Source organism: Haematobia irritans, chromosome 3 (assembly GCF_050003625.1).
Source record: "Haematobia irritans isolate KBUSLIRL chromosome 3, ASM5000362v1, whole genome shotgun sequence".
Taxonomy (NCBI): Eukaryota; Metazoa; Arthropoda; class Insecta; order Diptera; family Muscidae; genus Haematobia; species Haematobia irritans.
The window spans coordinates 154,330,588-154,342,163 of NC_134399.1; the positions used below are offsets into that span (position 1 = coordinate 154,330,588).

The following is an 11,576-nucleotide window of genomic DNA, read 5'->3' on the forward strand; positions in this document are numbered from 1 at the left end:
AGGCTGGGGAGGAGTGTCTTGGCTACTGGCGAGAGAAGGGATATCGGTCTGTAAGATTTACTTTTACGAACAATTACCTTATAAAACCTAAGTTTATATTCTCTTAAAATATAAACTGTTTTATCAATTCGAACATTTGCTTTACTTAAATATGAACTGATATTTTGTTTTCTTTTAAGTTGTACAAGAAAAAGCCCCAATTCCTTTTTCTTTTCAAAAATTCAAACCCAAAAAGCCCTAAGTCATACAAATTAATTAAAAATGTAAATATTAAAAACAAAAATATTATAATTTTGAATTTGTCCGATGTTAATAATAAAAACTGCATTTTAAATGTTTTTGTATCTGGTGTGTTTCTTATTTTATTAAGTTTTTTCCTCCTCCTGTAAACTTCGTTTTTCATGAGTGAGGGCCTTTGTATATTAAGGTAACGATATATTGTATTATCAAATCTATTAATATGTGTACATGCATTTTAATTCCAACCGACTACTTATGGTGGAAAATGCAGCCGAGATGTAAAGCGTGCCCACCTCCATGGGCCGCATACCAGATATTCTCGTCAAGAGCTCGCAATGGACAGAAACTGAATAAAAAACGATGGTTGTAGCTGAAGTGTTTATGCTTAAGCACACAAAATAAAATTTCGAATATCATGTATCTCTGAAATCATCAAAAATGCAGCCTGAGGAAATCAAGTTAAGTTTCCAACCATAAAACATACTACGATGGGTTATGTGCGCTAATCTTGTCAGTTGGTTCGGATTTTATTTTGAAGAAGATGTTTATTACAGCCACATCATTCGTTGAACTGTTCAAAAAATTTTTCATTGAGGGGGTTCTTGAATCAAGGGTAATGTTGAAAAATTAAAGATTTTCGTTCGCAAATTTCAATCTCTTGGACCGACAATGCAGTCTAAAATAATTTTGTGGGCATCTGTATTTTGCTCTAAATGTATTTAAATAAAAACAAGTAAGGAAAGTCTAAAGTCGGGCGGGGCCGACTATATTATACCCTGCACCACTTTGTAGATCTACATTTTCGATACCATATCACATCCGTCAAATGTGTTGGGGGCTATATATAAAGGTTTGTCCCAAATACATACATTTAAATATCACTCGATTTGGACAGAATTTGATAGACTTCTACAAAATCTATAGACTCAAAATTTAAGATGGCTAATGCAATAGGGTGGAACATAATTTTAGTAAAAACACAAGTATATACAGCACTAAGTTCGGCCGGGCCGAATCTTAAATACCCACCACCATGAACCAAATATTAGGGTTTCCTTTGAAATTTCAGTAGGGCTTGAGGACTTGAGGACACTTCCCGAAGATAAATTTAAAGATTTCACCTACCATTTTTGTTTGAGTTTTAGAGGAATCATTAACATCTCTTGTAAGTGTGCAAGAAAATTATAAAATGACGTCCTGATTTGAAATCTTAAATCTGTAGAAGTAAAATCTGGAAATTTTACATTGAGTTTCAAGCAATTTTCATGATCAGTGCTCTTTCTACACCCTCAAGAAGTGAAGTCGGACCGATAAAAACTTAATCCGATACACGTTTTTGTGAGCCTAAAATACCAGAATATTTACAATTTCAGGCAAATCAGATAAAGACTACGGTTTCTAGAAACCCAAGGATTTAAATCGGGAGATCGTTCTTATGGGGGCTATACTAAAATATGGACCGATACTCACCGTTTTCGGCACACCTCTTTATGACCCGAAAATACCTCTAGATTTACAATTTCAGGCAAATAGGATAAAAACTTCGGATTCTAGAAGCCCAAGAAGTAAAATCGGGAGATCGGTTTATATGGGGGCTTTACCAAAATATGGACCAATACTCACCATTTTCGGCACACCTCTTTATGGTCCTAAAATACCCCTAGATTTCCAATTTCAGACAAATTGGATAAAAACTACGGTTACTATGAGCCCAAGACCCCAAATCGGGACGTCGTTTTATATGGGGACCATACCAAAACATGGACCGATGCTCACCATTTTTGGCACACCTCTTTATGGTCCGAAAATACCTACAGATTTCCATTTTCAGGCACATTGGGTAAAAACTATGGATTCTAGAAGCCCAAGACCCCAAATCGGGAGGTCGTTTTATATGGGGACCATACCAAAACATGGACCGATACTCACAATTATTGGCACACGTATTTGTGGTCCTACAATACCTCTAGATTTCCAATTTCAGGTAAATTGAATAAAAACTGCGGTTTCTATAAGCCCAAGAAGTAAAATCGGGAGATCGGTCTATATGGGGGCTATACCAAAACATGGACCGATACTCACCATTTTTGGCACACCTATTTATGGTCATAAAATACCTCTAGATTTCAAATTTCGGGCAAATTGGATACAAACTTCGATTTCTGTAAGCCCAAGACCCCAAATCGGGAGGTCGGTTTATATGGGGACTATATCAAAACCTGGACCGATATAGCCCATCTTCGAACTTGACCTGCCTGCAGACAAAAGACGAGTTTGTGCAAAATTTCAGCACGATTGCTTCATTATTGAAGACTGTAGCGTGATTACAACAGACAGACAGACAGACGGACAGACGGACATCGTTATATCGTCTTAGAATTTCCCCTGATCAAGAATATATACTTTATATAGTCGGAAATCGATATTTCGATGTGTTACAAACGGAATGACAAACTTATTATACCCCCGTCACCATTCTATGGTGGTGGGTATAAAAATATGGGAAACATTTAAATCTGAAGCAATTTTAAGGAAACTTCGCAAAAGTTTATTTATGATTTATCGCTCGATATATATGTATTAGAAGTTTAGGAAAATTAGAGTCATTTTTACAACTTTTAGACTAAGCAGTGGCGATTTTACAAGGAAAATGTTGGTCGAAATCAGAAAAACATATATATGGGAGCTGAATCTAAATCTGAACCGATGTCAACCAAATTTGGCACGCATAGCTACAATGCTAATTCTACTCCCTGTGCAAAATTTCAACTAAATCGGAGTTAAAAATTGGCCTCTGTGGTCATATGAGTGTAAATCGGGCGAAAGCTATATATGGGAGCTAAATCTAAATCTGAACCGATGTCAACCAAATTTGGCACGCATAGCTACAATGCTAATTCTACTCCCTGTGCAAAATTTCAACTAAATCGGAGCAAAAACTTGGCCTCTGTGGTCATATGAGTGTAAATCGGGCGAAACCTATATATGGGAGATATATCTAAATCTGAACCGACTTCAACCAAATTTGGCACGCATAGCTACAATGCTAATTATACTCCCTGTGCAAAATTTCAATTAATCGGAGCAAAAACTTGGCCTCTGTGGGCAAATGAGTGTAAATCGGGGGAAAACTATATATGGGTGCTATATCTAAATCTGAACCGATTTGGCTGATATTTTTAGTTTTTCGAGACTCATAAAATATTCGGATGTACGGAATTTGAGGAAGATCGGTTGATATACACGCCAATTATGACCAGACCGGTGAAAAATATATATTGCAGCTATATCTAAATCTGAACCGATGTTTTCAAAAATCAATAGGGATCGTCTTTGAGCCGAAACAGGACCCTATACCAAATCTTAGGACAATCGGACTAAAACTACGAGCTGTACTTTGCACACAAAAATACATCAACAGACAGACAGACAGACAGACAGACAGACAGACAGACAGACAGACAGGTAGACAGACAGACAGACAGATAGACATACAGACAGACAGACAGACAGACGGACATCGCTAAATCGACTCAGAATTTAATTCTAAGACGATCGGTATACTAAACGATGGGTCTCAGACTTTTCCTTCTTGGCGTTACATACAAATGCACAAACTTATTATACACTGTACCACAGTAGTGGTGAAGGGTATAATAAAATCAACAATGTTCAATTTAATTAAATATATGCATATATGGGGGGTACAATCGAATAACACCCCCATAACCTATTTCGGGGACTGAACCAACCAACACCAGAAGTGGGGTTAGTTGCATCTCCCATCATTCGATTGAGTTGACCGAATTAGACGGGTGACACAACTGCCAACAGATAGTTGCTACAACTGCCAAAATGAGGTTAGCAATAAATTCGATTATCACAATCAATTTGAATTTTCTGTGTACGCAGTTCCTTTTCTTATTAAAATCTCAATCTACTTTGTTCAGCTGTTTCTCAAGATACTCTTTGAGGGAAGGTTAGAGGGAAGACATATGCAAAAAAAAAAATGTAATTCCATACGGACAAATGATTAAAGCTGGGTTTTTTTTAAAAAGCAAAATTAATTTGATTAAATTATCCAAAGTTTATCCAAAGTTTATCCAAAGTTTTATATTTCTGCATACAAACGCATGTTTGTATGTCTTTCTCTTCCACTACACACGAAAAATAAATAATTGATTTCATTAGCAAATTTCAATGAATTGTTTTATTTTTGTATTAAAGCACAAATATTATATTACATGCCTATTATAATACTACAACTAGTCTCTTTTACAGTTGTGACTAAATAGTAGTTTATGTAAGTGTGGTTTTAAATGTAAGAACTTAATTTAATATAACAAAATTAAATTAAGGTTAGAGAAACAAAAGAACGATAATTTGTTATCCATTATCCATTGCTGAATCGGTTTAGTAAATCGTGTGGCTTGTAACGATGCAGTCTTCTCGTTAGGCCTGATGTCTGTAATAGCTTGACTGCTTCCACATGTTGATGTTCCTGAAATCGTTTTTGGTGCTTTTTGGAGTAGGATGTTATTTCCTTCCTTTGATGTTCATATCTCTGTGAAGATCGCTATTTCGGATAAACCATTGTGCATTTACCGCTTGTCGAATAACTTTATTTTGAAAGACTTGAATTTTTTCAATTATGTTATTTTTCGCACATCCCCATACCTGGATTCCAAAACTCAATTAATTTTTTAATTAAACAAGGTAAATATTTTGCTTAAAATAAATGTTAAGCTTAAAATAAATTTGACGTAGTTTTCTGAGTTTGATTAAAAATATATTTGTATCAATTGTTTTAATTACAATTTTAAATGCGAGCTAATTGGACATGAAGATTAAGGTATTGGTATTATTATGCTATTGAAAAGAAAATACCAGATACCCATCTTACAAGCCTGACTATACATATGTTTCAGTGTTGGCTAATCCACATTTCCATACACCCAGAAAAAAGTGCCTTTGAAACTAAAGGAAAAAAATTTTCATCAATATAGTTTATCCATTTTATTTCCATTAAGGTAAATTTTTGTGAAAAATAATAAAATTTACTCGTTTCAGTAAAAAAATCCTAAACTGTAAGCAGTTAGGAATAGTTCTTTAACTAGAATAAGGCATGGAATTTTACTCATACTATTTTCTTCGCTGGGTATAAGAATTTACTACTGAAAAAGAAAATTTTATTCACCGATAACAAAGCATTCGTAAAAATAAACAAAAACCGAACTAAAACCAAGTTTCCTCAAAATTAGTAAAATTTCTTATAAAATGATAATTGCGACTTCCTTTATAATATATAATATATAACACTTGGCATAGAAAAATATTTTAGTTCATTCGTACTAAGAAGTATGCAATCCTTTCAAAACTTAAGGAAACACACTTGTTAGAATATAGGAAATTTTCCTAAATTTCTATTGTCTACCTGTAATCGATACCTGTCATCGTAATCGATGTGTTTGCGCGTGGGTGTAATCGATATATTTGCGCGTCGGTTGTTTTTTAGTTGGAATCGCGTTGTTTCGGAGAGATTGTTAAAAAATAATATGGTAAAATAATATAATAAATAACAAATAAAATATATAAAATATTTCTTATTTTAAATTAGTGAGAAAAATTTTCGTTTTTTTAAATAAATCTATCAATGTTCGTGATAGTGTATAAAGAAAGAAAACACCAGCAGAATAACAACCCTTTCATTTGTCTTCATTTTGGAATCTTCAATTATCAGGTAATATTCAGTGACGCTAACCTTTTGCAACAAAAATGGTTTATGATTTTTTATATTTGTAGGTATTGAAATTGTAAAAGGAGGACAAAATCGTTAGGCAGCAACTTATTAAAAGTGAAAAGTACAAGAAGAAGAAAAAGTGCGTTTTACAGTTGATAATATCACATGGAAATTGGAAACAGCGGAATAATAAACTAATATTTCAAGGAGATTCGATGTTGTTGATTCTTAATAAATATATTCAATATATTAATAAAACATGTCTTTTATTGAAGATAAAATTGCTTAAATAAATAAATAAAATTGTATTTAAAAACGAAGGTAAGCAGTTCTAATGATGAAGTAAAAGTTTTACCACAAATGTGTAAGATTTGTCCAAATGAATGAAAAAATTTCAATAAAATCATTCCATATATGAATTCAAATTAGTTAAATTTTTTCATTCTGTAGTATAGTGGTATATAAATATAGGAAAATGTTAACTAATATATGGAATGCATTATTCCTAATTTCTACGAAAATCACATCGTTCAAAGAAATAAAAATGTCTTTGGCGCTATACGAAGTTCAACTTTCTTCACAATGAGTTCATTTTAACTTAAAGAAGGGGTCACTTTTTTCTGGGTGTAGTCTCTAGTAAGATCTGGCTGGGTGAGATGATTCAATTTGGGTCTTATATGCTAATTTCTTATAGAAATTGAATTTAATTTAAAATTGTAATTAATGTAAAAAAGTAATTGATTTGGACGAAAAACCAGCCTGTGTTGATATCAGACTAACATACAAATATTTGTATCAATTATTTTTTTCATTAAAATTTTTTAAATTTTCAACCATTGACTCAATAAACTTATTGTTTCTATCTTGATTAAAAAGCTTATTGTATCAATTAATTTATTAATTGAAAAAATCTTCAACTTTTTAATTGGAATATTTTGGTGATATATTTTTTCTATGTACTTGTTTATGAATAAACGTTTTTAGCTTCCCAGAAAATAAAATCGGAATTTGTGCCACAAACATTTTTTTAAGAGCATCCCGGGATCCGCCCATCATTTTTTTCTTTATTTTTAGTTAATTTTTTCTTCTATGGGAGGGACTAGTTAAAAAGTACAACATCACAAACATTAACTCTTTGTATTCAATGGCGTTTGCTGCTGAGAGTGCTAATCACGATTGCCACAGTTGATAGAATTCTACCAAAAGTGGTAGCTTTTTTTACTGTTTGGTAGAATTCTTGATGTTTTTGGTAGATCTTGCAAAATATATCTGTCCAGCTAAGGGAAACATGAATTTTTTACAGAAATAAAATTTTGCCAAAATTTTCTATAGAAATAAAATTTTGAGAAAATTTTGCCAAACTTTTCTATAGAAATAAAATTTTGACAAATATTTTTAAAGAAATACAATTTTGCCAAAATTTTCCATAAAATAAATTTTTTTCCAAAATTCTCTAGAGAAATAAATTTTTGGAAATTTTTCAAGAGAAATACAATTTTGCCAAAATTTTCTATAGAAATAAAATTTTGCCAAAGTTTTCGATAGAAAATTTTGAAAAAAATTTTGACAAAAATTTCCATAGAAATCTATTTTGAGATTTTTTTCTATAGAAATACAACTTTTGACAAAACTTTCTTTAGAAATACAACTTTTGACAACATTTTCTATAGAAATAAAAATTTAAAATTTTTTTTTTTTAAAAATAAAATTTTGGCAAATTTTTTTATAGAAATAAAATTTTTACAAAATTTTCTATAGAAAGAAAATTAAAGAAAAAAAAAAATACTTTAGAAATAAAATTTTGAAAAAAAAAAATCTATAGAAATAAAATTATGACAATTTTTCTATAGAACTGAACTTTTGACAAAATTTTCTATAGAATTAAAATTCTGACAAAACTTTCTATAGAAATAAAATTTTGATAAATTTTCTTTAGAAATAAAATTTTGATAAATTTTCTTTAGAAATAAAATTTTGACAAATTTTCTTTAGAAATAAAATTTTGATAAAATTTTCTATAGAAATTTTGTCGGTGGATTATCGCACCCCATTAACGCTGGTGACATTTCTGAGGGTTTCAAAGCTTCTCTAAGTGGTTTCACTGCAATGTGGAACGCCGTTCGAACTCGGCTATAAAAAAGAGGTCCCTTGTCATTGAGCTTAACATGGAATCGAGCAGCACTCAAGTGATAAGAGATAAGTTCACCAATGTGGTATCACAATGGAGTGAATAGTATAAGTGAGCCTGATACATCGGACTGCCACCTAACCTAACCTTCTATAGAAATAAACTTTCGACAAAATTTTCTATAGAAATAAAATGTTGACAAAATTTTCTAAAGAAATAACAAAAACAAAAATTGATAAAAAATTTCTATTTAAATGAAATTTTGGCAAAATTTTCTACAGAAATAAAATTTTTACAAAATTTTCCATAGAAATAAAATGTTGCCAAAATTTTCTATAGAAATAAAATTTTCCATAGAAATAAAATTTTCACAGAATTCTCTATAGAAATAAAATTTTGACAAAAATTTCTATAGAAATAAAATTTTGGGAAAAATTTTTTATAGCAATAAAATTTTGACAATTTGTCTACAGAAATAAAATTTTGAAAAAAAAAAATAATTTTTTTTTTTTATAGAAATAAAATTTTGGCAAAATTTTTGATAGTAATAAAAGTTTGATGATTTTTCTAAAGAAATAAAATTTTGAAAAAAAAAAAAATATAGATATGAAGTATTCACAAAATTCTCTATAGAAATAAAATTTTGATAGTAATAAAAGTTTGATGATTTTTCTAAAGAAATAAAATTTTGAAAAAAAAAAATTATAGATATGAAGTATTCACAAAATTCTCTATAGAAATAAAATTTTGGCAAAAATTTCTATAGAAATAAAATTTTGGCAATTTTTTTTATAGAAATAAAATTTTGGTAAAATTTTCTATAGAAATAAAATTTTGACAGTTTTTATACAGAAAGAAAATTTTGAAAAAAATTTCTTTAGAAATAAAATGTTGACCAGATTTTCTATAATAATAACATTTTATTGAAATAAAATTTTGTCCAAATTTTCTATAGAAATAAAATGTTGACAAAATTTTTCTAGAGAAATAATTTTTTTTTTCAAATCTTTCTATAGATTTTTTTTATACCCACCACCATAGAACGGTACGAGGGTATAATAAGATTGTCATTCCGTTTGTAGCAAATCGAAATATCGATTTCCGACTATATAAAGTATATATATTCTTGATCAGGCAGAAATTCTAAGACGATATAAGCATGTCCGTCTGTCTGTTGTAATCACGCTACAGCCTTCAATAATGGCGCTATCGTCCTGAAATTTGGCACAGATTCGTCTTTTGTTTGCAGGCAGGTCAAGTTCGAAGATGGGCTATATCAGACCAAGGTTTGATATAGGCCCCATATAAAGCGACATCCCGATTTGGGATCTTGGGCTTATAAAAACTATAGTTTTTATCCAATTTGTCTGAAATTGGAAATCTAGAGGTATTTTAGGACCATCAAAAAGTGTACCGAAAATGGTGCCTATCGGTCCATGTTTTGATATAGCCCCCATATAGACCGATATCCTGATTTTACTTCTTGGGCTTCTATAATCCGTAGTTTTATCCAATTTAGCTGAAATTTGAAATCTAGAGGTAATCTAGGACCCAAAAGACGTGTACCGAAAATGGTGAGTACCGGTCCATGTTTTGATATAGCCACCATATAGACCGGTCTCCCGATTTTACTTCTTGGTCTTCTAGAATCCGTAATTTTTACCCAATTTGCGTCAAATCAGAAATCTAGAGGTAATCTAGGACCATAATGAGGTGTGCCGAAAATGGTGAGTATCGCTTTATGTTTTGATATAGCCCTCATATAGACCGATCTCCCGATTTTACTTCTTGGGCTTCTAGAATCCATAGTTTTTACCCAATTTACCTGAAATTGAAAATCTAGAGGTATTCTAGGAAAATAAAGAGATGTGCTGGAAATGGTGATTATCGGACCATGTTTTGATGTAGCCCCCGCATAGACCGATCTCCCCATTTAACTCCTAGGGTTTCTAGAAATTGTAGTTTTTATCCGATTTGCCACAAATTGAAAATATACTGGCATTTTAGACCCATAACAAAGTGTATGTGATTTAGTTTTATCGGTCCATTTGGTAAGGCCTGCATATAGACAGATTTCACTTATTGAGGGTATAGAAGGCGCACTAATCATGAAAATTGCTTGAGACTATATGCAAAATCTCCAGATTTTACTTCTCGTAGTCATTTAAATATTTGGGATGAAAATTCACAGATTTCAAATCAAGGCGTTATTTCATCATTTTCTTGCACTTACAAGAGATGTTTATGATTCCTCTAAAACTCAAACAAAAAATGGTTCTTATAAATTCAGAATCTGATCTAGTCTTCGTAGGTAAAATCTTTACATTTATCTGCGCGAAGCGTACTGGTTGAACTGATCCGCTTGGGAAAATATCTGTCATCAAACTCCCCTGAAATTTTCAAAGAAAACTAGTATATTTGATTCATGGTGGTGGGTATTTAAGATTCGGCCCGGCCGAACTTACTGCTGTATATACTTGTGATAAATTCAATTCCTTCAAATTGAATATTCGTGTAAGGTCGTGTAAAACATTTATAATTCGACACATTTACAATTCAAGGGATAGTTATACACCCAAAAATTGTCGTTAATAGGAGGGATCATAATTGCATAATATGCAAATACTTAAATTATTGACTTTATTCAAAGGAGCTAAATGGAACGAATGGACGATATAAAGACTTTAGTTTCTATAATGGAATGTACAAAAGAGACCGTACCTATCCTTAGTAGATAACAGTGATGGCAAATATTAAAAGTGTACGAATTATTAGAACGAGATGCGACTTAGGGAAGCTTTGAAACCCTTAGAAATGTCACCAGCATTACTGAGGTGGGATAATCCACCGCTGAAAAATTTTTTGGTGTTCGGTCGAAGCAGGAATCGAACCCACGACCTTGTGTATGCAAGGCGGGCATGCTAACCATTGCACCACGGTGGCTCCCAAAAGGTACAATAGATCCGAATTACTACGGCGAACGGTTTTGCCCAAGACTATACAGCACCAGAGAATGAAGCCGACCCATTTTTGTCGGCGGCGGCTAATACTAATTTTTTGCCTCCGGCGGCGACGGCTTGATGGCTAAGCCGATATAAACTTGTCTTATCGACGGCGGACAATTATCCATAATAAAATCAATTTGATGTTATCCGAATGGTAATGAGATTAGTTGTACAACTTATCTTACAACCACATTTACACATAATTCAAATGTTCTGAGCCAAATTTTTGCAAAATTATTATAGCAACTTGATACTTACTTGGGTGGAAAGTTAAACATTTTGACAAAAAAGTGAAACCATTATTAATAATTTTTTCTGATTCAAATCAATATTTTTGATTAATTGGCGGCTAACTTTGAGTCGAGATGAGTCGACAAATTCGGCGACGGCTTCGACTGGTAAAAACTAGTCGGCGGCGGCTAAACTCGGCGGCGCGACTCGGCGGCTTCATTCTCTGTACAGC

General features: G+C 32.0%; 1 long non-coding RNA gene across 1 annotated transcript in view; it reads right to left on the reverse strand.

Moving 5' to 3' along the window:
- The window catches only part of LOC142228077 (uncharacterized), a 170,696-nt gene that overhangs the window by 71,017 nt on the left and 88,103 nt on the right, over positions 1 to 11,576 (reverse strand). The window lies entirely within an intron of this gene.